The 23,238-nt window shown below is 39.8% G+C and overlaps 3 long non-coding RNA genes across 3 annotated transcripts; all 3 read right to left on the bottom strand.

Annotated features, from left to right (window-relative positions):
- Positions 1–821: 821 nt before the first annotated feature.
- LOC135711460 (uncharacterized) lies at positions 822–8,802 on the bottom strand. The gene is made up of 5 exons (XR_010518493.1): positions 8,610–8,802; positions 4,236–5,015; positions 4,060–4,186; positions 2,952–3,108; positions 822–1,270 (listed from the first exon to the last, which is right to left on the bottom strand). It is a non-coding gene; the product is annotated as an uncharacterized LOC135711460 (long non-coding RNA).
- Positions 8,803–9,375: 573 nt separating this feature from the next.
- LOC135711459 (uncharacterized) lies at positions 9,376–17,450 on the bottom strand. The gene is made up of 5 exons (XR_010518492.1): positions 17,258–17,450; positions 12,884–13,663; positions 12,708–12,834; positions 11,600–11,756; positions 9,376–9,429 (listed from the first exon to the last, which is right to left on the bottom strand). It is a non-coding gene; the product is annotated as an uncharacterized LOC135711459 (long non-coding RNA).
- Positions 17,451–17,704: 254 nt separating this feature from the next.
- On the bottom strand, positions 17,705–21,041 carry LOC135711458 (uncharacterized). The gene is made up of 3 exons (XR_010518491.1): positions 20,915–21,041; positions 19,807–19,963; positions 17,705–18,134 (listed from the first exon to the last, which is right to left on the bottom strand). It is a non-coding gene; the product is annotated as an uncharacterized LOC135711458 (long non-coding RNA).
- Positions 21,042–23,238: the final 2,197 nt, after the last annotated feature.

The following is a 23,238-nucleotide window of genomic DNA, read 5'->3' as shown; positions in this document are numbered from 1 at the left end:
AGCTCTTACGTACAGAAAAAGTAGGTAGGACGAAGGACCTCCGTCCCACCTTTGAGACAAATTCCTAAATCCAGATTAGAGCTTTTCGTAGCACTAGGATAAGAAATGAGTGGACTGGTTGATTTTAAGCCAACTGAACTGCCAAATCCTAATCGAGAAACGCATATCTTGATTGAAATGGCAGTGTTGCTAGAAACCACCAGGGCATACGTTGCCAAGGTCGTTTGTTTTATTTTTATTTATTGGTCGTCAATCAGTGTAGACCGTTTTACAAAAGTTCTGTTGATTTTTGAATACGCTTCTTTCTTATCCTAAAAACCCATCCTACGTAGCACCTTTGGCTGTGGTGCTATAATCTCAGCTATAATAATAAAAATAATAAAGAAAGTCGTACCTTCGTTAGTCACGATGCTGTATAAAACGAGTGGTGCTCTGGTTCGACTGTCAAAATTGTTCTGGTGGCTTGAATGTCCAAGTCTGGATCAGTTTCAAATTTTGAGAATTCAGAGCTGTGACGAATTTTTGAAGCACAAATGAATGGTGGAATTGACCAGGCCTCCTCGGTTCTACAACAGGCCGCGTAAACGCTACCCGTATTGCTATCTGCATTCGGAGAAAAATAATTATTATTTGTTTATGGGAAACAGCAAAAATCACAAACTTACCACGCACTCTTCACAAAATTGAAGTAAAATGCACCGCTTGATAGAGACAAACCATAACCTGTAAGTAAAGAATTTAAAGGTATGAGGTATTTTAAATGAATTCAGAATTATGGTCCCAATAGAGTGTGAAACTGTTGTTCATTAAGTTAAACATCTAAATAATATACGATAAGTGAATTCATGTCATTCCTTTGTGATATATGCTGTTAAACGTTTAATTTGAAGTCGATGATTTTAATAAAGGTGTCGTGTTTTGCACAACATATAATTTTATTAAAGAATCAGTTGGATTTCATGATCTGGAAATATTTGTGAAACCTCCAGATGAAAACAAGCACAATCCGTTACCCACATCTGAGCATCTGAGGAAATGTTATCGTTGTTTTTCTACAAGTGGGCATTTTACCCCTACCAGCCACTTGACTGGCATTATTGGTTCCTTACCCACATATGCTAAATGCAGTGTCAACAGTGGTTTGACGGAAGCATGGTGCAAGTTCAATGTAATGTAATAGCGTTCCTTCCGGACCCTGGTCGGGACTGATTAGAAAGCGAATTTTATTTGTAGTGCAATGGGACGTGCGGGCGAGAGTATTAAAATAGATCTGAAAACATAAAAAGAAAGCCATATTTCATTATATTTTCATAAGATTTTCATTCCATTTAAAATTAATAATAGGAGAAATAGCTCTAATGTTGGCCTATGGATATAAGATTGGGACTGCTATTTATCCATTTTATCTAGTTGAACGCGTCATTGGGACGGTACTAATGGATAATTTTGGTTGCTATTGAAAATTTAGTCGATTGCTGAATTTATGTATGGGCCCAAATTAGGGGCCTTTAGGCCGACATTACATCCATTTTCTCTAGTTAAGATTTTATTTCTCATTCAAAATGGGCAAAATTTTAGATTTTACATTATATATGGAATCTCATCTACACACCAATAATCAAACGTTCACACGCGGCATTAGACAACATCATTGACGGCTGTAGCAGTACGCGACTTCCGAGTCTTATTAGTCATAGTTATTACGTCCCAGTGGAACTTCGAATTTGTCTTCAACTTTCATTTCATTTGCCATTTTGTGACTGCCGTCGTTACATGTGCAATGGTGACTACGTGAATGAAACATATTGGCTATCATTACCTGACGATATGGAATATTCATCAGCGAAAGAAAAGAGGGCACAGAATAATAAAATTTATGAAAATGGTACCATAATTTTGGCAAATTTAAATATAGCCCTTTACCTTGTGTAAACGGGAAAAGAGTTTGAAGTATGTTACTATGAAACAATCAAATTGATTTCCCATTGACAGGTTAAAGGCAACCTGAAATTCTGTTAACTCAAATTATATTCACTTTATCTGTCATAATTCTGCAACATCAAAATGTTATACCGTTGTTTAAAGACAACTTTGGAAATCAACTTGCGCCAGAGTAGCACACATCAAACAAAATATAATGCTTGTTATCGGGGGAAGGGGTTGTAAAAGGCTTGACCCTTTTATAAGTTAACGCCTGGACATAAACCAGGAAAGAAAATCCACATGACCTACACATCAGCAAATTCGAGATATTCAAGTCATCAAAAGTTTTATACGTTATGGAAATTAATAAACTAGCTATCGAAATGATCTGTTCCACATATCTGAATCTGATATCCGAAACAAAGCACCCATACCCACCAGTCTTGAAACTTCCATTAAATGTTGTTTGAAGCCTTCCGGAATGAATCTCTAAAGTTCTGAGACCTTCTCCTTTCCTTGATCAGGATTCAAGGTAAAAGTAACCTCTCTCTCTCTCTCTCTCTCTCTCTCTCTCTGTTTATTTAGGATTCTCAACCTAAAAACTTCCTGTTTGTGATCAAACGCGAATTGCGTTATTGAAATTTGTTCCTAGTACGCGAGTGTTAATGTTATTCGGAGTATCCAAGAAGAATTCCAAAGGACTTTTACTGGATAATGTCTCAGAGATTCCGTCAAGGAGATCCCTAGACCGGTAATTTGATTTTGATTTTGCGCGACAGAAGGGGGTCTTAAGGCCACATTCCAGAACGTGAGTGGGACATGGTGATCACTTAACACTATAATATCGAAAATGAACCACATGCCCGAAAAAAAAACCGTAGAACGACTCCCATACACCCTCCATGCTAAATCGTGAGTCTCCTACTTGCCCATATCATTGCATGCATTTCAGGTATAAGCGCATTTGATTCACTTTTCAGTAGCTAGTTTGGACAAATATATACTACAATAGAGCGGAGCATACTTACAGTTTTTTCTGGTTTCCATGTACTTATTGTTTTCCTTCACCACCAGCCATCTGACCAGGGCAATGGAACATCAGTTCTTAATGTCTTCAAAACTGGGGGGATTCGAATCGCTCCTCGTGCATAATCCTTCCATATAACAGGTCAGGCATCTCAGCATCTGGAAAGAGCACTCGGTTATTCATATGCTCGGTATGGTTTGTAATAAGACATAGAAAACGAAAAGAGAGAAGATCTGGATTAGTTTTCCGAGGTGACAGCTTTTTAGGAATACCCGTCTAACCATATCGTATCTTATGGTTATGGTTATGGCTTCTGCTTCGGTCTGGGTCGAAGAACATATTCGCAAAGAAGCGACAAAAAATTCCGTTGAACAGAGCTACAGCTGTACTGAGTTGTCCGTAAAGCTTCATTCAGACCAGCATAATCATCGCGGTGAAAATCAAACTTACTTTCATCATTGTATCGTCCAAAGAGGCGGACAGATAAGTTTGACAAAGACTGAAGGATGAAACGGATCAGCATCAATGAGAGCTTCAGGTGTTTTGTCGGCATTAGCAAATATCAAGTCCGAGGTCCGGTTAACATAATTAATCTGCTAAACTTGTCCAGCATAGGCCAGACTGATTATAATCACCAAACAGTAGGTGAACGTCCAAGTTTCTCGGATGTGGCCAACGCAGATCCGATGTCTTTCATCACAAGTCGTGGAAGTAGAAAAATCGGGAGGGATGTATACGTTACACCAAGACCGACCATTCAAACCCATGCTTGAGGCTACCACTCAGCAAAGACGTCAGCAAAACCCAACCGACACCCGTAGAAACAAATCGATGACGTGCGCAAAACCAGTTAAACTACGTGAACGAAGGTTGCATCAGAATCAAACCACCCGGAGGATTGGCGAATCTGCAGATTTAGTTTTAGCTGCATGGCAGTATTCGGACTACCAACGGTGTCAGTCAGGCCTTGCGTACCCACCTCGATAACAGGTATTTCCATTTGGGCTGCTTTAGTAACAGGCTGAAGTAGGTAGTTACCATTCAGATAAGGGGCAGTATCCTTCCCGGCTTCGGCGAGACATATTATATAATACCACTGTTAAACTTACCTGACAAAGCAGGAAGTAGAATAGCCCGACTGTGGCAGAGAGATTAGGGGCTTCCATGGTGCCAACATCATTGTGTTCCAGTGTCAAGCTGACAGAATATAGTTGATCAATCGGCGTAGCGCTGGAACTGGAGAACGAATTAAGTGTTGATCTCGTCAGAAAATATTTGTACTCACCTGCAGTTTCAGGTTGGAAGACCACTTATCCAATCCCACACACAGGGTCGGGAAGATTGTTGAACGACGGCTACAGTGGCAGGACTGTGGTGGGAGGATCGGTGGCTTTCATAGTACCAACATCGTTGCGTGCCAGAGTCGATGTAGTTCGATCCAGGAATATATCAGTTGCAAGGTTACGCAGTTTGTTCACCAGTTCACAGTTAACACACTTTATGAAAGTAGATTCACATTCTTTTGCTTCATGATCACCAGCACATATGAGACAGCAAGTAGAGTTGTTTCAGGAACATGCTGTATGGCCAGACATGGAACATTTGAAGTAGCGGTAGACATTGATTTCTTCAGCCACTCTACAGGTAGACGCGTTGCAGCTTGATCAAAGGATCAAAGTTTCAAATGTCCGAGGAGAGCGGAAGATTGTTTTGCTTTTTCAATTTGAGGTCAATTTCACCAGCACTTAAATCTTCGGACAGACCAATGATTTTTATCCATGATCACTTGTTTCCGTACGGAAACGTTACCGTTCTCCATGCATCGAACATTTTTGACCGAAAAAGCAGCAGAATATATCTTCGAGAGAATATTCTTGATTTGTCACATCAGCACGTTGATTTCCCTTAGGCTTGATAATTACAGTTTGTTCTCTCTTGTTGGATCTCGCTGCGGCTCTTCTGCTTCCGTCCCAAGTGTCGAACCACAAAAGAGACTGGCCTGTCGGACTCTTTCCTCTTCAATAATTTCAGGGTCCAAGCTTGGGTCCGATGATTGATCCGTTCCCTATAAATAAAACAAAAATGGTTAGCAATCAGCTTAAGCAATAGCAATAACATCAATAACAAGGAAATAAAATAAGTCGACAGGAATCTGACCTAGGACCGTCGTGAAAAAAAATGACACTTCAATGAAGAAGAAAACATGCACGCCTACGTTGATCAAAAAGTTTGATTTTCATGATTTTCACCCACTTGCGCATCATCTTCCAGACGCTACCATAGCAACACCATCGTAACCAAATTTTCACATGCCGAGAGCCTATATAAGGAAGGCTGCTGCTAACAATCGACAAGAGGCTTCTGAAGTGGTTTCCAAGCGGACGTCTTTTTGATCGCTCTTCCCATTTTTTCAAGGTAGGATTGATTTTCAACATGTTTGCTAGCAAGGCGAAAAACGGTCGCGATGCTCGGAAGACCCGGTCCAGTCGGATTGTTAGACCGGTGTCTTTGCCCAACTTTATGAGAACCGACCCTGATGGCACACTTACGGCCATTTACCAGCGCATAAAGGCGGCTTCTTCAAAGCCGAAGCTGCCAAAAGCGCAGGATCGTTGGGAGGTTCTCAAAAGATTGCCGGTGACCGATGAATACGATAATGTACGGTCGCTGGTCGGTGAGTACATCCGACGGCCTTTTAAAGCGTCTACTAGCAAACAGTTGATTGGTGAGGGAATTGGGAGCGAAGTTCAAGAATACCGTTACGAAACTACTCCGGATGCCTCAAAGGCGGGTTTTGGTAAGGGGAATTTTGATAATAATTATGAAGGTGTAGAGTTAGATAAAAATATGAATTTAGGAGATAGGGTGGCTTTTGAAGGTCAGTCCCAAATTTTATGTGAGGCATTTAGATATAACAGAGCCGATGTAGATTCGGTTCTGGTAGCAGGTATTGCCAAGGTACAGGAATGCGAGACGACATTAGCAGTATTTGAAACATACGCCAAGATACAACATGATATTTTGGAACGTGTGACGTATGTTCCGACCACTGCTGATGTTTCTACGCAAACTACTATCCCAAAATTACAGCGAACACAGCTGAACTTTATGTATGCTGGGTTTTGGGAGAGGTGTACCTTGAGAGAAAATCAAGGTATGCAAACCGAAGATCAAAATTTGACAGTTCCGAAGCAGCCTACTATGATGCTTCAGAAAAATGCTAGTGGCCCAAATTCAAATTTGATAAAAAATCTTTAGGATTGACATTTTTTGTTTCGGCCCTGGTCCTCGGTTTGCTGGAAATTCCAAATTACATCTAGCAGATTGGTATTGATTTTTGTTATTTGGATCGAGCTCGCTGGTGGTACAACGAATTTCATCAAAATTAATTAGCTTCTCCGAGGTCTTCTGACGAGTAAAGATGTTGTAGCCGGGTACAAACGAATACTTCGAGCTACCATCTTTTCTACGAGAATTCCTCGGAACCCATTAACACCGGATAGGGACCTTTTGGTGAAAAAAATTCGTTTAGGGACCGTGCCTGGATGGCTAAACCTATTGGGAATGGCTTCCAAGCAAACCAATCGATGTAGCAGAATGCTTTCATCGAAGATCGTTTTGTTTATGAAGTTCGAAAGACCACTATCGTGAGCTCGATCGTCGCATTTCGGAGTATTTAGCAGTGTTAGGGTTTTTGATGTAGTATAGGTATATATAGAAAAAGAATCAGGTAGATTGATAGGAGCTAGGACAGGAGCACATATGTGATTGGCAGGGAATGTGGTGGGAGTTTAAAGGTAATGAAAAGTCATCCCTTTTGATAATTTCGATCGAAACTGGTTGATCATAAATTGATTTGATTGAAAATCGGTTTGGACCGAAATTAGAAATAGAGAGGTGACTTTTCAATACATTTAACGGGGCCTATCACATATGTGCTCCTTTTTAACTTGTTAGTCAGGTACTTCCAAATTTACCGTTCATGTATAGTAGCTAGTTAAAAGGGTGGTATAAAATTTCTCGGATTTTAATTTCAGAATGGCCTATTTATTAGCATACTAATATTTTAGTTTTCGAAAACGTAACAAAGCTATTAAAAATTTGATTAAAATGGGAATATTTCCTTCTTTGAGTGTTCATTACGTTGTTTGATTATTTTTGTTTTTCTTTTTCTTTCCGTTGTTATTGTTATTTTTGTTATTCTTTAGTTTGATATTTGAATAAAGAAGGCAATATTCCCATTAGCAAAATTTTGAATAAAAAATAAAATTTTCCATTTTGAATGCACATGATTTCCTACTTTCATGTAAATGGTCCATTTTAGGAAATGAAACTCCGGGAAATGTGATACCACCCTTAGAAGCGTTTTCAATCAGTTAGGAGCTAGGGCAGGAGCACATATGTGATTGGCAGGGAATGTGGTGGGAGTTTAAGGGTACTGAATTCTTTGTTCAGTACTTTTAACGGGGCTTCTCACATATGTGCTCCAGGATAGAGTCGACTTCAGGTCAGAGAAAATTGGTAGTTGGTAGATTGAAAGTGTATTATGTAGAATAGCTAGGGCCGAAACGAGAATTTAATGAGTCCCACATTTGAAATGATCTGCAATTTTTTCTCGTTGTCAATTAAAATTGTAATTTTAGGTTAATATTTTCAAGTTAAAAAAATCCATACCATCTTTTGTATGAATGAAAGTGCTCACTGTAGTGTATCAACTAAGTGGTGTTGCTCAATTTTGTTGAATTAAGTGTTTAAGGCTTCAAAAGATCCTGTTGACCAATGAATTCTTCAAATAGTATTGCCTAACTAAAGCTAACCAAGACACCATTATGGAATGCTCTTCGGCAGGGGAACTATGCCATTAGCGCGAAGCATTTTTAAACCACTGATGCTGGCGCCAACTAGTATTGTGTTTACTATTTGGTCATCACTTGATTCAATAGGATCAGATCCACCGATGCAAGTAGCACAAAATGGGTAAGTGTGTCACTTTTTGATCTAAGTGTTCCTCTAATTGACCCTGACTTGTTGAGGAGGTACCTACGTTCGGTTCATTGTTTGATCTCATGCTTGCAGGATAAAATTATAAACATGGTTTGCCTCTATATCTAGTTCAGCTCTCATACCAATCTGACGCTTTACATTAGTTTTAGACAATCCAAGAAATTTGAATGTTCATTTCAAGTAACAAAAATAAAATTCAGAGGAGGACCGTTCGTTTAAAACACGGTGCACAAAGGCAATGAATTAATCTGCAAGTAAATAACGAAGCTCTTACGTACAGAAAAAGTAGGACGAAGGACCTCCGTCCCACCTTTGAAACAAATTCCTAAATCCAGATTAGAGCTTTTCGTAGCACTAGGATAAGAAATGAGTGGACTGGTTGATTTTAAGCCAACTGAACTGCCAAATCCTAATCGAGAAACGCATATCTTGATTGAAATGGCAGTGTTGCTAGAAACCACCAGGGCATACGTTGCCAAGGTCGTTTGTTTTATTTTTATTTATTGGTCGTCAATCAGTGTAGACCGTTTTACAAAAGTTCTGTTGATTTTTGAATACGCTTCTTTCTTATCCTAAAAACCCATCCTACGTAGCATCTTTGGCTGTGGTGCTATAATCTCAGCTATAATAATAAAAATAATAAAGAAAGTCGTACCTTCGTTAGTCACGATGCTGCATAAAACGAGTGGTGCTCTGGTTCGACTGTCAAAATTGTTCTGGTGGCTTGAATGTCCAAGTCTGGATCAGTTTCAAATTTTGAGAATTCAGAGCTGTGACGAATTTTTGAAGCACAAATGAATGGTGGAATTGACCAGGCCTCCTCGGTTCTACAACAGGCCGCGTAAACGCTACCCGTATTGCTATCTGCATTCGGAGAAAAATAATTATTATTTATTTATGGGAAACAGCAAAATTCACAAACTTACCACGCACTCTTCACAAAAATTGAAGTAAAATGCACCGCTTGATAGAGACAAACCATAACCTGTAAGTAAAGAATTTAAAGGTATGAGGTATTTTAAATGAATTCAGAATTATGGTCCCAATAGAGTGTGAAACTGTTGTTCATTAAGTTAAACATCTAAATAATATACGATAAGTGAATTCATGTCATTCCTTTGTGATATATGCTGTTAAACGTTTAATTTGAAGTCGATGATTTTAATAAAGGTGTCGTGTTTTGCACAACATATAATTTTATTAAAGAATCAGTTGGATTTCATGATCTGGAAATATTTGTGAAACCTCCAGATGAAAACAAGCACAATCCGTTACCCACATCTGAGCATCTGAGGAAATGTTATCGTTGTTTTTCTACAAGTGGGCATTTTACCCCTACCAGCCACTTGACTGGCATTATTGGTTCCTTATCCACATATGCTAAATGCAGTGTCCGGACCCTGGTCGGGACTGATTAGAAAGCGAATTTTATTTGTAGTGCAATGGGACGTGCGGGCGAGAGTATTAAAATAGATCTGAAAACATAAAAAGAAAGCCATATTTCATTATATTTTCATAAGATTTTCATTCCATTTAAAATTAATAATAGGAGAAATAGCTCTAATGTTGGCCTATGGATATAAGATTGGGACTGCTATTTATCCATTTTATCTAGTTGAACGCGTCATTGGGACGGTACTAATGGATAATTTTGGTTGCTATTGAAAATTTAGTCGATTGCTGAATTTATGTATGGGCCCAAATTAGGGGCCTTTAGGCCGACATTACATCCATTTTCTCTAGTTAAGATTTTATTTCTCATTCAAAATGGGCAAAGTTTTAGATTTTACATTATAGGGTAAATGTCGACTTCGGCACCCATTGACTGTTTTCGGCAACCAAAATTTAAACGTTAATTTCACTATGTTTTACCATCAACCCACTTCCCTGAATGTATCCAAACGATTCTTTAGTCTTTCAGCTTCAATCTGATTATATTTGTAGGACCGAGCAATCCTGTTATGCCAGATTTTTATTCAAATGAAGCATACGTACTACAAAATGGGGCTGATTTCTAGTTGCCGATAATAGAACAGCTGGTTAACACGCAGTTCTAATGGGAAGGTTGCCGAAGAAAAAGTGGCTGACGACAATAGTCACACTCACCTGAGAAATTTAGAGCGTTGTAAAAACGCTTTCAAACAGTTTTGAATAATTCTGTCGATTGGAATGGATAGAGAAGCAAGCAGCAGATGAATTGAAACAAACAGACACGTCATATATGTGCGTGACGCTGTGAAAATGCTAATAGAAGTGCGGACGCTGCTTAGATTGACGAGAATACGTAAATTCCCCTATATGGAATCTCATCTACACACCAATAATCAAACGTTCACACGCGGCATTAGACAACATCATTGACGGCTGTAGCAGTACGCGACTTCCGAGTCTTATTAGTCATAGTTATTACGTCCCAGTGGAACTTCGAATTTGTCTTCAACTTTCATTTCATTTGCCATTTTGTGACTGCCGTCGTTACATGTGCAATGGTGACTACGTGAATGAAACATATTGGCTATCATTACCTGACGATATGGAATATTCATCAGCGAAAGAAAAGAGGGCACAGAATAATAAAATTTATGAAAATGGTACCATAATTTTGGCAAATTTAAATATAGCCCTTTACCTTGTGTAAACGGGAAAAGAGTTTGAAGTATGTTACTATGAAACAATCAAATTGATTTCCCATTGACAGGTTAAAGGCAACCTGAAATTCTGTTAACTCAAATTATATTCACTTTATCTGTCATAATTCTGCAACATCAAAATGTTATACCGTTGTTTAAAGACAACTTTGGAAATCAACTTGCGCCAGAGTAGCACACATCAAACAAAATATAATGCTTGTTATCGGGGGAAGGGGTTGTAAAAGGCTTGACCCTTTTATAAGTTAACGCCTGGACATAAACCAGGAAAGAAAATCCACATGACCTACACATCAGCAAATTCGAGATATTCAAGTCATCAAAAGTTTTATACGTTATGGAAATTAATAAACTAGCTATCGAAATGATCTGTTCCACATATCTGAATCTGATATCCGAAACAAAGCACCCATACCCACCAGTCTTGAAACTTCCATTAAATGTTGTTTGAAGCCTTCCGGAATGAATCTCTAAAGTTCTGTGACCTTCTCCTTTCCTTGATCAGGATTCAAGGTAAAAGTAACCTCTCTCTCTCTCTCTCTCTGTTTATTTAGGATTCTCAACCTAAAAACTTCCTGTTTGTGATCAACCGCGAATTGCGTTATTGAAATTTGTTCCTAGTACGCGAGTGTTAATGTTATTCGGAGTATCCAAGAAGAATTCCAAAGGACTTTTACTGGATAATGTCTCAGAGCTTTCGTCAAGGAGATCCCTAGACCGGTAATTTGATTTTGATTTTGCGCGACAGAAGGGGGTCTTAAGGCCACATTCCAGAACGTGAGTGGGACATGGTGATCACTTAACACTATAATATCGAAAATGAACCACATGCCCGAAAAAAAAACCGTAGAACGACTCCCATACACCCTCCATGCTAAATCGTGAGTCTCCTACTTGCCCATATCATTGCATGCATTTCAGGTATAAGCGCATTTGATTCACTTTTCAGTAGCTAGTTTGGACAAATATATACTACAATAGAGCGGAGCATACTTACAGTTTTTTCTGGTTTCCATGTACTTATTGTTTTCCTTCACCACCAGCCATCTGACCAGGGCAATGGAACATCAGTTCTTAATGTCTTCAAAACTGGGGGGATTCGAATCGCTCCTCGTGCATAATCCTTCCATATAACAGGTCAGGCATCTCAGCATCTGGAAAGAGCACTCGGTTATTCATATGCTCGGTATGGTTTGTAATAAGACATAGAAAACGAAAAGAGAGAAGATCTGGATTAGTTTTCCGAGGTGACAGCTTTTTGGGAATACCCGTCTAACCATATCGTATCTTATGGTTATGGTTATGGCTTCTGCTTCGGTCTGGGTCGAAGAACATATTCGCAAAGAAGCGACAAAAAATTCCGTTGAACAGAGCTACAGCTGTACTGAGTTGTCCGTAAAGCTTCATTCAGACCAGCATAATCATCGCGGTGAAAATCAAACTCACTTTCATCATTGTATCGTCCAAAGAGGCGGACAGATAAGTTTGACAAAGACTGAAGGATGAAACGGATCAGCATCAATGAGAGCTTCAGGTGTTTTGTCGGCATTAGCAAATATCAAGTCCGAGGTCCGGTTAACATAATTAATCTGCTAAACTTGTCCAGCATAGGCCAGACTGATTATAATCACCAAACAGTAGGTGAACGTCCAAGTTTCTCGGATGTGGCCAACGCAGATCCGATGTCTTTCATCACAAGTCGTGGAAGTAGAAAAATCGGGAGGGATGTATACGTTACACCAAGACCGACCATTCAAACCCATGCTTGAGGCTACCACTCAGCAAAGACGTCAGCAAAACCCAACCGACACCCGTAGAAACAAATCGATGACGTGCGCAAAACCAGTTAAACTACGTGAACGAAGGTTGCATCAGAATCAAACCACCCGGAGGATTGGCGAATCTGCAGATTTAGTTTTAGCTGCATGGCAGTATTCGGACTACCAACGGTGTCAGTCAGGCCTTGCGTACCCACCTCGATAACAGGTATTTCCATTTGGGCTGCTTTAGTAACAGGCTGAAGTAGGTAGTTACCATTCAGATAAGGGGCAGTATCCTTCCCGGCTTCGGCGAGACATATTATATAATACCACTGTTAAACTTACCTGACAAAGCAGGAAGTAGAATAGCCCGACTGTGGCAGAGAGATTAGGGGCTTCCATGGTGCCAACATCATTGTGTTCCAGTGTCAAGCTGACAGAATATAGTTGATCAATCGGCGTAGCGCTGGAACTGGAGAACGAATTAAGTGTTGATCTCGTCAGAAAATATTTGTACTCACCTGCAGTTTCAGGTTGGAAGACCACTTATCCAATCCCACACACAGGGTCGGGAAGATTGTTGAACGACGGCTACAGTGGCAGGACTGTGGTGGGAGGATCGGTGGCTTTCATAGTACCAACATCGTTGCGTGCCAGAGTCGATGTAGTTCGATCCAGGAATATATCAGTTGCAAGGTTACGCAGTTTGTTCACCAGTTCACAGTTAACACACTTTATGAAAGTAGATTCACATTCTTTTGCTTCATGATCACCAGCACATATGAGACAGCAAGTAGAGTTGTTTCAGGAACATGCTGTATGGCCAGACATGGAACATTTGAAGTAGCGGTAGACATTGATTTCTTCAGCCACTCTACAGGTAGACGCGTTGCAGCTTGATCAAAGGATCAAAGTTTCAAATGTCCGAGGAGAGCGGAAGATTGTTTTGCTTTTTCAATTTGAGGTCAATTTCACCAGCACTTAAATCTTCGGACAGACCAATGATTTTTATCCATGATCACTTGTTTCCGTACGGAAACGTTACCGTTCTCCATGCATCGAACATTTTTGACCGAAAAAGCAGCAGAATATATCTTCGAGAGAATATTCTTGATTTGTCACATCAGCACGTTGATTTCCCTTAGGCTTGATAATTACAGTTTGTTCTCTCTTGTTGGATCTCGCTGCGGCTCTTCTGCTTCCGTCCCAAGTGTCGAACCACAAAAGAGACTGGCCTGTCGGACTCTTTCCTCTTCAATAATTTCAGGGTCCAAGCTTGGGTCCGATGATTGATCCGTTCCCTATAAATAAAACAAAAATGGTTAGCAATCAGCTTAAGCAATAGCAATAACATCAATAACAAGGAAATAAAATAAGTCGACAGGAATCTGACCTAGGACCGTCGTGAAAAAAAATGACACTTCAATGAAGAAGAAAACATGCACGCCTACGTTGATCAAAAAGTTTGATTTTCATGATTTTCACCCACTTGCGCATCATCTTCCAGACGCTACCATAGCAACACCATCGTAACCAAATTTTCACATGCCGAGAGCCTATATAAGGAAGGCTGCTGCTAACAATCGACAAGAGGCTTCTGAAGTGGTTTCCAAGCGGACGTCTTTTTGATCGCTCTTCCCATTTTTTCAAGGTAGGATTGATTTTCAACATGTTTGCTAGCAAGGCGAAAAACGGTCGCGATGCTCGGAAGACCCGGTCCAGTCGGATTGTTAGACCGGTGTCTTTGCCCAACTTTATGAGAACCGACCCTGATGGCACACTTACGGCCATTTACCAGCGCATAAAGGCGGCTTCTTCAAAGCCGAAGCTGCCAAAAGCGCAGGATCGTTGGGAGGTTCTCAAAAGATTGCCGGTGACCGATGAATACGATAATGTACGGTCGCTGGTCGGTGAGTACATCCGACGGCCTTTTAAAGCGTCTACTAGCAAACAGTTGATTGGTGAGGGAATTGGGAGCGAAGTTCAAGAATACCGTTACGAAACTACTCCGGATGCCTCAAAGGCGGGTTTTGGTAAGGGGAATTTTGATAATAATTATGAAGGTGTAGAGTTAGATAAAAATATGAATTTAGGAGATAGGGTGGCTTTTGAAGGTCAGTCCCAAATTTTATGTGAGGCATTTAGATATAACAGAGCCGATGTAGATTCGGTTCTGGTAGCAGGTATTGCCAAGGTACAGGAATGCGAGACGACATTAGCAGTATTTGAAACATACGCCAAGATACAACATGATATTTTGGAACGTGTGACGTATGTTCCGACCACTGCTGATGTTTCTACGCAAACTACTATCCCAAAATTACAGCGAACACAGCTGAACTTTATGTATGCTGGGTTTTGGGAGAGGTGTACCTTGAGAGAAAATCAAGGTATGCAAACCGAAGATCAAAATTTGACAGTTCCGAAGCAGCCTACTATGATGCTTCAGAAAAATGCTAGTGGCCCAAATTCAAATTTGATAAAAAATCTTTAGGATTGACATTTTTTGTTTCGGCCCTGGTCCTCGGTTTGCTGGAAATTCCAAATTACATCTAGCAGATTGGTATTGATTTTTGTTATTTGGATCGAGCTCGCTGGTGGTACAACGAATTTCATCAAAATTAATTAGCTTCTCCGAGGTCTTCTGACGAGTAAAGATGTTGTAGCCGGGTACAAACGAATACTTCGAGCTACCATCTTTTCTACGAGAATTCCTCGGAACCCATTAACACCGGATAGGGACCTTTTGGTGAAAAAAATTCGTTTAGGGACCGTGCCTGGATGGCTAAACCTATTGGGAATGGCTTCCAAGCAAACCAATCGATGTAGCAGAATGCTTTCATCGAAGATCGTTTTGTTTATGAAGTTCGAAAGACCACTATCGTGAGCTCGATCGTCGCATTTCGGAGTATTTAGCAGTGTTAGGGTTTTTGATGTAGTATAGGTATATATAGAAAAAGAATCAGGTAGATTGATAGGAGCTAGGACAGGAGCACATATGTGATTGGCAGGGAATGTGGTGGGAGTTTAAAGGTAATGAAAAGTCATCCCTTTTGATAATTTCGATCGAAACTGGTTGATCATAAATTGATTTGATTGAAAATCGGTTTGGACCGAAATTAGAAATAGAGAGGTGACTTTTCAATACATTTAACGGGGCCTATCACATATGTGCTCCTTTTTAACTTGTTAGTCAGGTACTTCCAAATTTACCGTTCATGTATAGTAGCTAGTTAAAAGGGTGGTATAAAATTTCTCGGATTTTAATTTCAGAATGGCCTATTTATTAGCATACTAATATTTTAGTTTTCGAAAACGTAACAAAGCTATTAAAAATTTGATTAAAATGGGAATATTTCCTTCTTTGAGTGTTCATTACGTTGTTTGATTATTTTTGTTTTTCTTTTTCTTTCCGTTGTTATTGTTATTTTTGTTATTCTTTAGTTTGATATTTGAATAAAGAAGGCAATATTCCCATTAGCAAAATTTTGAATAAAAAATAAAATTTTCCATTTTGAATGCACATGATTTCCTACTTTCATGTAAATGGTCCATTTTAGGAAATGAAACTCCGGGAAATGTGATACCACCCTTAGAAGCGTTTTCAATCAGTTAGGAGCTAGGGCAGGAGCACATATGTGATTGGCAGGGAATGTGGTGGGAGTTTAAGGGTACTGAATTCTTTGTTCAGTACTTTTAACGGGGCTTCTCACATATGTGCTCCAGGATAGAGTCGACTTCAGGTCAGAGAAAATTGGTAGTTGGTAGATTGAAAGTGTATTATGTAGAATAGCTAGGGCCGAAACGAGAATTTAATGAGTCCCACATTTGAAATGATCTGCAATTTTTTCTCGTTGTCAATTAAAATTGTAATTTTAGGTTAATATTTTCAAGTTAAAAAAATCCATACCATCTTTTGTATGAATGAAAGTGCTCACTGTAGTGTATCAACTAAGTGGTGTTGCTCAATTTGGTTGAATTAAGTGTTTAAGGCTTCAAAAGATCCTGTTGACCAATGAATTCTTCAAATAGTATTGCCTAACTAAAGCTAACCAAGACACCATTATGGAATGCTCTTCGGCAGGGGAACTATGCCATTAGCGCGAAGCATTTTTAAACCACTGATGCTGGCGCCAACTAGTATTGTGTTTACTATTTGGTCATCACTTGATTCAATAGGATCAGATCCACCGATGCAAGTAGCACAAAATGGGTAAGTGTGTCACTTTTTGATCTAAGTGTTCCTCTAATTGACCCTGACTTGTTGAGGAGGTACCTACGTTCGGTTCATTGTTTGATCTCATGCTTGCAGGATAAAATTATAAACATGGTTTGCCTCTATATCTAGTTCAGCTCTCATACCAATCTGACGCTTTACATTAGTTTTAGACAATCCAAGAAATTTGAATGTTCATTTCAAGTAACAAAAATAAAATTCAGAGGAGGACCGTTCGTTTAAAACACGGTGCACAAAGGCAATGAATTAATCTGCAAGTAAATAACGAAGCTCTTACGTACAGAAAAAGTAGGACGAAGGACCTCCGTCCCACCTTTGAAACAAATTCCTAAATCCAGATTAGAGCTTTTCGTAGCACTAGGATAAGAAATGAGTGGACTGGTTGATTTTAAGCCAACTGAACTGCCAAATCCTAATCGAGAAACGCATATCTTGATTGAAATGGCAGTGTTGCTAGAAACCACCAGGGCATACGTTGCCAAGGTCGTTTGTTTTATTTTTATTTATTGGTCGTCAATCAGTGTAGACCGTTTTACAAAAGTTCTGTTGATTTTTGAATACGCTTCTTTCTTATCCTAAAAACCCATCCTACGTAGCATCTTTGGCTGTGGTGCTATAATCTCAGCTATAATAATAAAAATAATAAAGAAAGTCGTACCTTCGTTAGTCACGATGCTGCATAAAACGAGTGGTGCTCTGGTTCGACTGTCAAAATTGTTCTGGTGGCTTGAATGTCCAAGTCTGGATCAGTTTCAAATTTTGAGAATTCAGAGCTGTGACGAATTTTTGAAGCACAAATGAATGGTGGAATTGACCAGGCCTCCTCGGTTCTACAACAGGCCGCGTAAACGCTACCCGTATTGCTATCTGCATTCGGAGAAAAATAATTATTATTTATTTATGGGAAACAGCAAAATTCACAAACTTACCACGCACTCTTCACAAAAATTGAAGTAAAATGCACCGCTTGATAGAGACAAACCATAACCTGTAAGTAAAGAATTTAAAGGTATGAGGTATTTTAAATGAATTCAGAATTATGGTCCCAATAGAGTGTGAAACTGTTGTTCATTAAGTTAAACATCTAAATAATATACGATAAGTGAATTCATGTCATTCCTTTGTGATATATGCTGTTAAACGTTTAATTTGAAGTCGATGATTTTAATAAAGGTGTCGTGTTTTGCACAACATATAATTTTATTAAAGAATCAGTTGGATTTCATGATCTGGAAATATTTGTGAAACCTCCAGATGAAAACAAGCACAATCCGTTACCCACATCTGAGCATCTGAGGAAATGTTATCGTTGTTTTTCTACAAGTGGGCATTTTACCCCTACCAGCCACTTGACTGGCATTATTGGTTCCTTATCCACATATGCTAAATGCAGTGTCAACAGTGGTTTGACGGAAGCATGGTGCAAGTTCAATGTAATGTAATAGCGTTCCTTCCGGACCCTGGTCGGGACTGATTAGAAAGCGAATTTTATTTGTAGTGCAATGGGACGTGCGGGCGAGAGTATTAAAATAGATCTGAAAACATAAAAAGAAAGCCATATTTCATTATATTTTCATAAGATTTTCATTCCATTTAAAATTAATAATAGGAGAAATAGCTCTAATGTTGGCCTATGGATATAAGATTGGGACTGCTATTTATCCATTTTATCTAGTTGAACGCGTCATTGGGACGGTACTAATGGATAATTTTGGTTGCTATTGAAAATTTAGTCGATTGCTGAATTTATGTATGGGCCTAAATTAGGGGCCTTTAGGCCGACATTACATCCATTTTCTCTAGTTAAGATTTTATTTCTCATTCAAAATGGGCAAAGTTTTAGATTTTACATTATATATGGAATCTCATCTACACACCAATAATCAAACGTTCACACGCGGCATTAGACAACATCATTGACGGCTGTAGCAGTACGCGACTTCCGAGTCTTATTAGTCATAGTTATTACGTCCCAGTGGAACTTCGAATTTGTCTTCAACTTTCATTTCATTTGCCATTTTGTGACTGCCGTCGTTACATGTGCAATGGTGACTACGTGAATGAAACATATTGGCTATCATTACCTGACGATATGGAATATTCATCAGCGAAAGAAAAGAGGGCACAGAATAATAAAATTTATGAAAATGGTACCATAATTTTGGCAAATTTAAATATAGCCCTTTACCTTGTGTAAACGGGAAAAGAGTTTGAAGTATGTTACTATGAAACAATCAAATTGATTTCCCATTGACAGGTTAAAGGCAACCTGAAATTCTGTTAACTCAAATTATATTCACTTTATCTGTCATAATTCTGCAACATCAAAATGTTATACCGTTGTTTAAAGACAACTTTGGAAATCAACTTGCGCCAGAGTAGCACACATCAAACAAAATATAATGCTTGTTATCGGGGGAAGGGGTTGTAAAAGGCTTGACCCTTTTATAAGTTAACGCCTGGACATAAACCAGGAAAGAAAATCCACATGACCTACACATCAGCAAATTCGAGATATTCAAGTCATCAAAAGTTTTATACGTTATGGAAATTAATAAACTAGCTATCGAAATGATCTGTTCCACATATCTGAATCTGATATCCGAAACAAAGCACCCATACCCACCAGTCTTGAAACTTCCATTAAATGTTGTTTGAAGCCTTCCGGAATGAATCTCTAAAGTTCTGTGACCTTCTCCTTTCCTTGATCAGGATTCAAGGTAAAAGTAACCTCTCTCTCTCTCTCTCTCTCTGTTTATTTAGGATTCTCAACCTAAAAACTTCCTGTTTGTGATCAACCGCGAATTGCGTTATTGAAATTTGTTCCTAGTACGCGAGTGTTAATGTTATTCGGAGTATCCAAGAAGAATTCCAAAGGACTTTTACTGGATAATGTCTCAGAGCTTCCGTCAAGGAGATCCCTAGACCGGTAATTTGATTTTGATTTTGCGCGACAGAAGGGGGTCTTAAGGCCACATTCCAGAACGTGAGTGGGACATGGTGATCACTTAACACTATAATATCGAAAATGAACCACATGCCCGAAAAAAAAAACCGTAGAACGACTCCCATACACCCTCCATGCTAAATCGTGAGTCTCCTACTTGCCCATATCATTGCATGCATTTCAGGTATAAGCGCATTTGATTCACTTTTCAGTAGCTAGTTTGGACAAATATATACTACAATAGAGCGGAGCATACTTACAGTTTTTTCTGGTTTCCATGTACTTATTGTTTTCCTTCACCACCAGCCATCTGACCAGGGCAATGGAACATCAGTTCTTAATGTCTTCAAAACTGGGGGGATTCGAATCGCTCCTCGTGCATAATCCTTCCATATAACAGGTCAGGCATCTCAGCATCTGGAAAGAGCACTCGGTTATTCATATGCTCGGTATGGTTTGTAATAAGACATAGAAAACGAAAAGAGAGAAGATCTGGATTAGTTTTCCGAGGTGACAGCTTTTTAGGAATACCCGTCTAACCATATCGTATCTTATGGTTATGGTTATGGCTTCTGCTTCGGTCTGGGTCGAAGAACATATTCGCAAAGAAGCGACAAAAAATTCCGTTGAACAGAGCTACAGCTGTACTGAGTTGTCCGTAAAGCTTCATTCAGACCAGCATAATCATCGCGGTGAAAATCAAACTCACTTTCATCATTGTATCGTCCAAAGAGGCGGACAGATAAGTTTGACAAAGACTGAAGGATGAAACGGATCAGCATCAATGAGAGCTTCAGGTGTTTTGTCGGCATTAGCAAATATCAAGTCCGAGGTCCGGTTAACATAATTAATCTGCTAAACTTGTCCAGCATAGGCCAGACTGATTATAATCACCAAACAGTAGGTGAACGTCCAAGTTTCTCGGATGTGGCCAACGCAGATCCGATGTCTTTCATCACAAGTCGTGGAAGTAGAAAAATCGGGAGGGATGTATACGTTACACCAAGACCGACCATTCAAACCCATGCTTGAGGCTACCACTCAGCAAAGACGTCAGCAAAACCCAACCGACACCCGTAGAAACAAATCGATGACGTGCGCAAAACCAGTTAAACTACGTGAACGAAGGTTGCATCAGAATCAAACCACCCGGAGGATTGGCGAATCTGCAGATTTAGTTTTAGCTGCATGGCAGTATTCGGACTACCAACGGTGTCAGTCAGGCCTTGCGTACCCACCTCGATAACAGGTATTTCCATTTGGGCTGCTTTAGTAACAGGCTGAAGTAGGTAGTTACCATTCAGATAAGGGGCAGTATCCTTCCCGGCTTCGGCGAGACATATTATATAATACCACTGTTAAACTTACCTGACAAAGCAGGAAGTAGAATAGCCCGACTGTGGCAGAGAGATTAGGGGCTTCCATGGTGCCAACATCATTGTGTTCCAGTGTCAAGCTGACAGAATATAGTTGATCAATCGGCGTAGCGCTGGAACTGGAGAACGAATTAAGTGTTGATCTCGTCAGAAAATATTTGTACTCACCTGCAGTTTCTGGTTGGAAGACCACTTATCCAATCCCACACACAGGGTCGGGAAGATTGTTGAACGACGGCTACAGTGGCAGGACTGTGGTGGGAGGATCGGTGGCTTTCATAGTACCAACATCGTTGCGTGCCAGAGTCGATGTAGTTCGATCCAGGAATATATCAGTTGCAAGGTTACGCAGTTTGTTCACCAGTTCACAGTTAACACACTTTATGAAAGTAGATTCACATTCTTTTGCTTCATGATCACCAGCACATATGAGACAGCAAGTAGAGTTGTTTCAGGAACATGCTGTATGGCCAGACATGGAACATTTGAAGTAGCGGTAGACATTGATTTCTTCAGCCACTCTACAGGTAGACGCGTTGCAGCTTGATCAAAGGATCAAAGTTTCAAATGTCCGAGGAGAGCGGAAGATTGTTTTGCTTTTTCAATTTGAGGTCAATTTCACCAGCACTTAAATCTTCGGACAGACCAATGATTTTTATCCATGATCACTTGTTTCCGTACGGAAACGTTACCGTTCTCCATGCATCGAACATTTTTGACCGAAAAAGCAGCAGAATATATCTTCGAGAGAATATTCTTGATTTGTCACATCAGCACGTTGATTTCCCTTAGGCTTGATAATTACAGTTTGTTCTCTCTTGTTGGATCTCGCTGCGGCTCTTCTGCTTCCGTCCCAAGTGTCGAACCACAAAAGAGACTGGCCTGTCGGACTCTTTCCTCTTCAATAATTTCAGGGTCCAAGCTTGGGTCCGATGATTGATCCGTTCCCTATAAATAAAACAAAAATGGTTAGCAATCAGCTTAAGCAATAGCAATAACATCAATAACAAGGAAATAAAATAAGTCGACAGGAATCTGACCTAGGACCGTCGTGAAAAAAAATGACACTTCAATGAAGAAGAAAACATGCACGCCTACGTTGATCAAAAAGTTTGATTTTCATGATTTTCACCCACTTGCGCATCATCTTCCAGACGCTACCATAGCAACACCATCGTAACCAAATTTTCACATGCCGAGAGCCTATATAAGGAAGGCTGCTGCTAACAATCGACAAGAGGCTTCTGAAGTGGTTTCCAAGCGGACGTCTTTTTGATCGCTCTTCCCATTTTTTCAAGGTAGGATTGATTTTCAACATGTTTGCTAGCAAGGCGAAAAACGGTCGCGATGCTCGGAAGACCCGGTCCAGTCGGATTGTTAGACCGGTGTCTTTGCCCAACTTTATGAGAACCGACCCTGATGGCACACTTACGGCCATTTACCAGCGCATAAAGGCGGCTTCTTCAAAGCCGAAGCTGCCAAAAGCGCAGGATCGTTGGGAGGTTCTCAAAAGATTGCCGGTGACCGATGAATACGATAATGTACGGTCGCTGGTCGGTGAGTACATCCGACGGCCTTTTAAAGCGTCTACTAGCAAACAGTTGATTGGTGAGGGAATTGGGAGCGAAGTTCAAGAATACCGTTACGAAACTACTCCGGATGCCTCAAAGGCGGGTTTTGGTAAGGGGAATTTTGATAATAATTATGAAGGTGTAGAGTTAGATAAAAATATGAATTTAGGAGATAGGGTGGCTTTTGAAGGTCAGTCCCAAATTTTATGTGAGGCATTTAGATATAACAGAGCCGATGTAGATTCGGTTCTGGTAGCAGGTATTGCCAAGGTACAGGAATGCGAGACGACATTAGCAGTATTTGAAACATACGCCAAGATACAACATGATATTTTGGAACGTGTGACGTATGTTCCGACCACTGCTGATGTTTCTACGCAAACTACTATCCCAAAATTACAGCGAACACAGCTGAACTTTATGTATGCTGGGTTTTGGGAGAGGTGTACCTTGAGAGAAAATCAAGGTATGCAAACCGAAGATCAAAATTTGACAGTTCCGAAGCAGCCTACTATGATGCTTCAGAAAAATGCTAGTGGCCCAAATTCAAATTTGATAAAAAATCTTTTTGGTTGGAAATCTTTAGGATTGACATTTTTTGTTTCGGCCCTGGTCCTCGGTTTGCTGGAAATTCCAAATTACATCTAGCAGATTGGTATTGATTTTTGTTATTTGGATCGAGCTCGCTGGTGGTACAACGAATTTCATCAAAATTAATTAGCTTCTCCGAGGTCTTCTGACGAGT

This window comes from Ochlerotatus camptorhynchus, unplaced genomic scaffold (genome assembly GCF_037179485.1).
Source record: "Ochlerotatus camptorhynchus isolate MF236.1 unplaced genomic scaffold, CSIRO-AGI_Acam_v1.1 ptg000433l, whole genome shotgun sequence".
Lineage (NCBI taxonomy): Eukaryota > Metazoa > Arthropoda > Insecta > Diptera > Culicidae > Ochlerotatus > Ochlerotatus camptorhynchus.
Note: the sequence above shows the minus strand (reverse complement) of the source record. Positions and strands in the feature narration are given on the sequence as shown.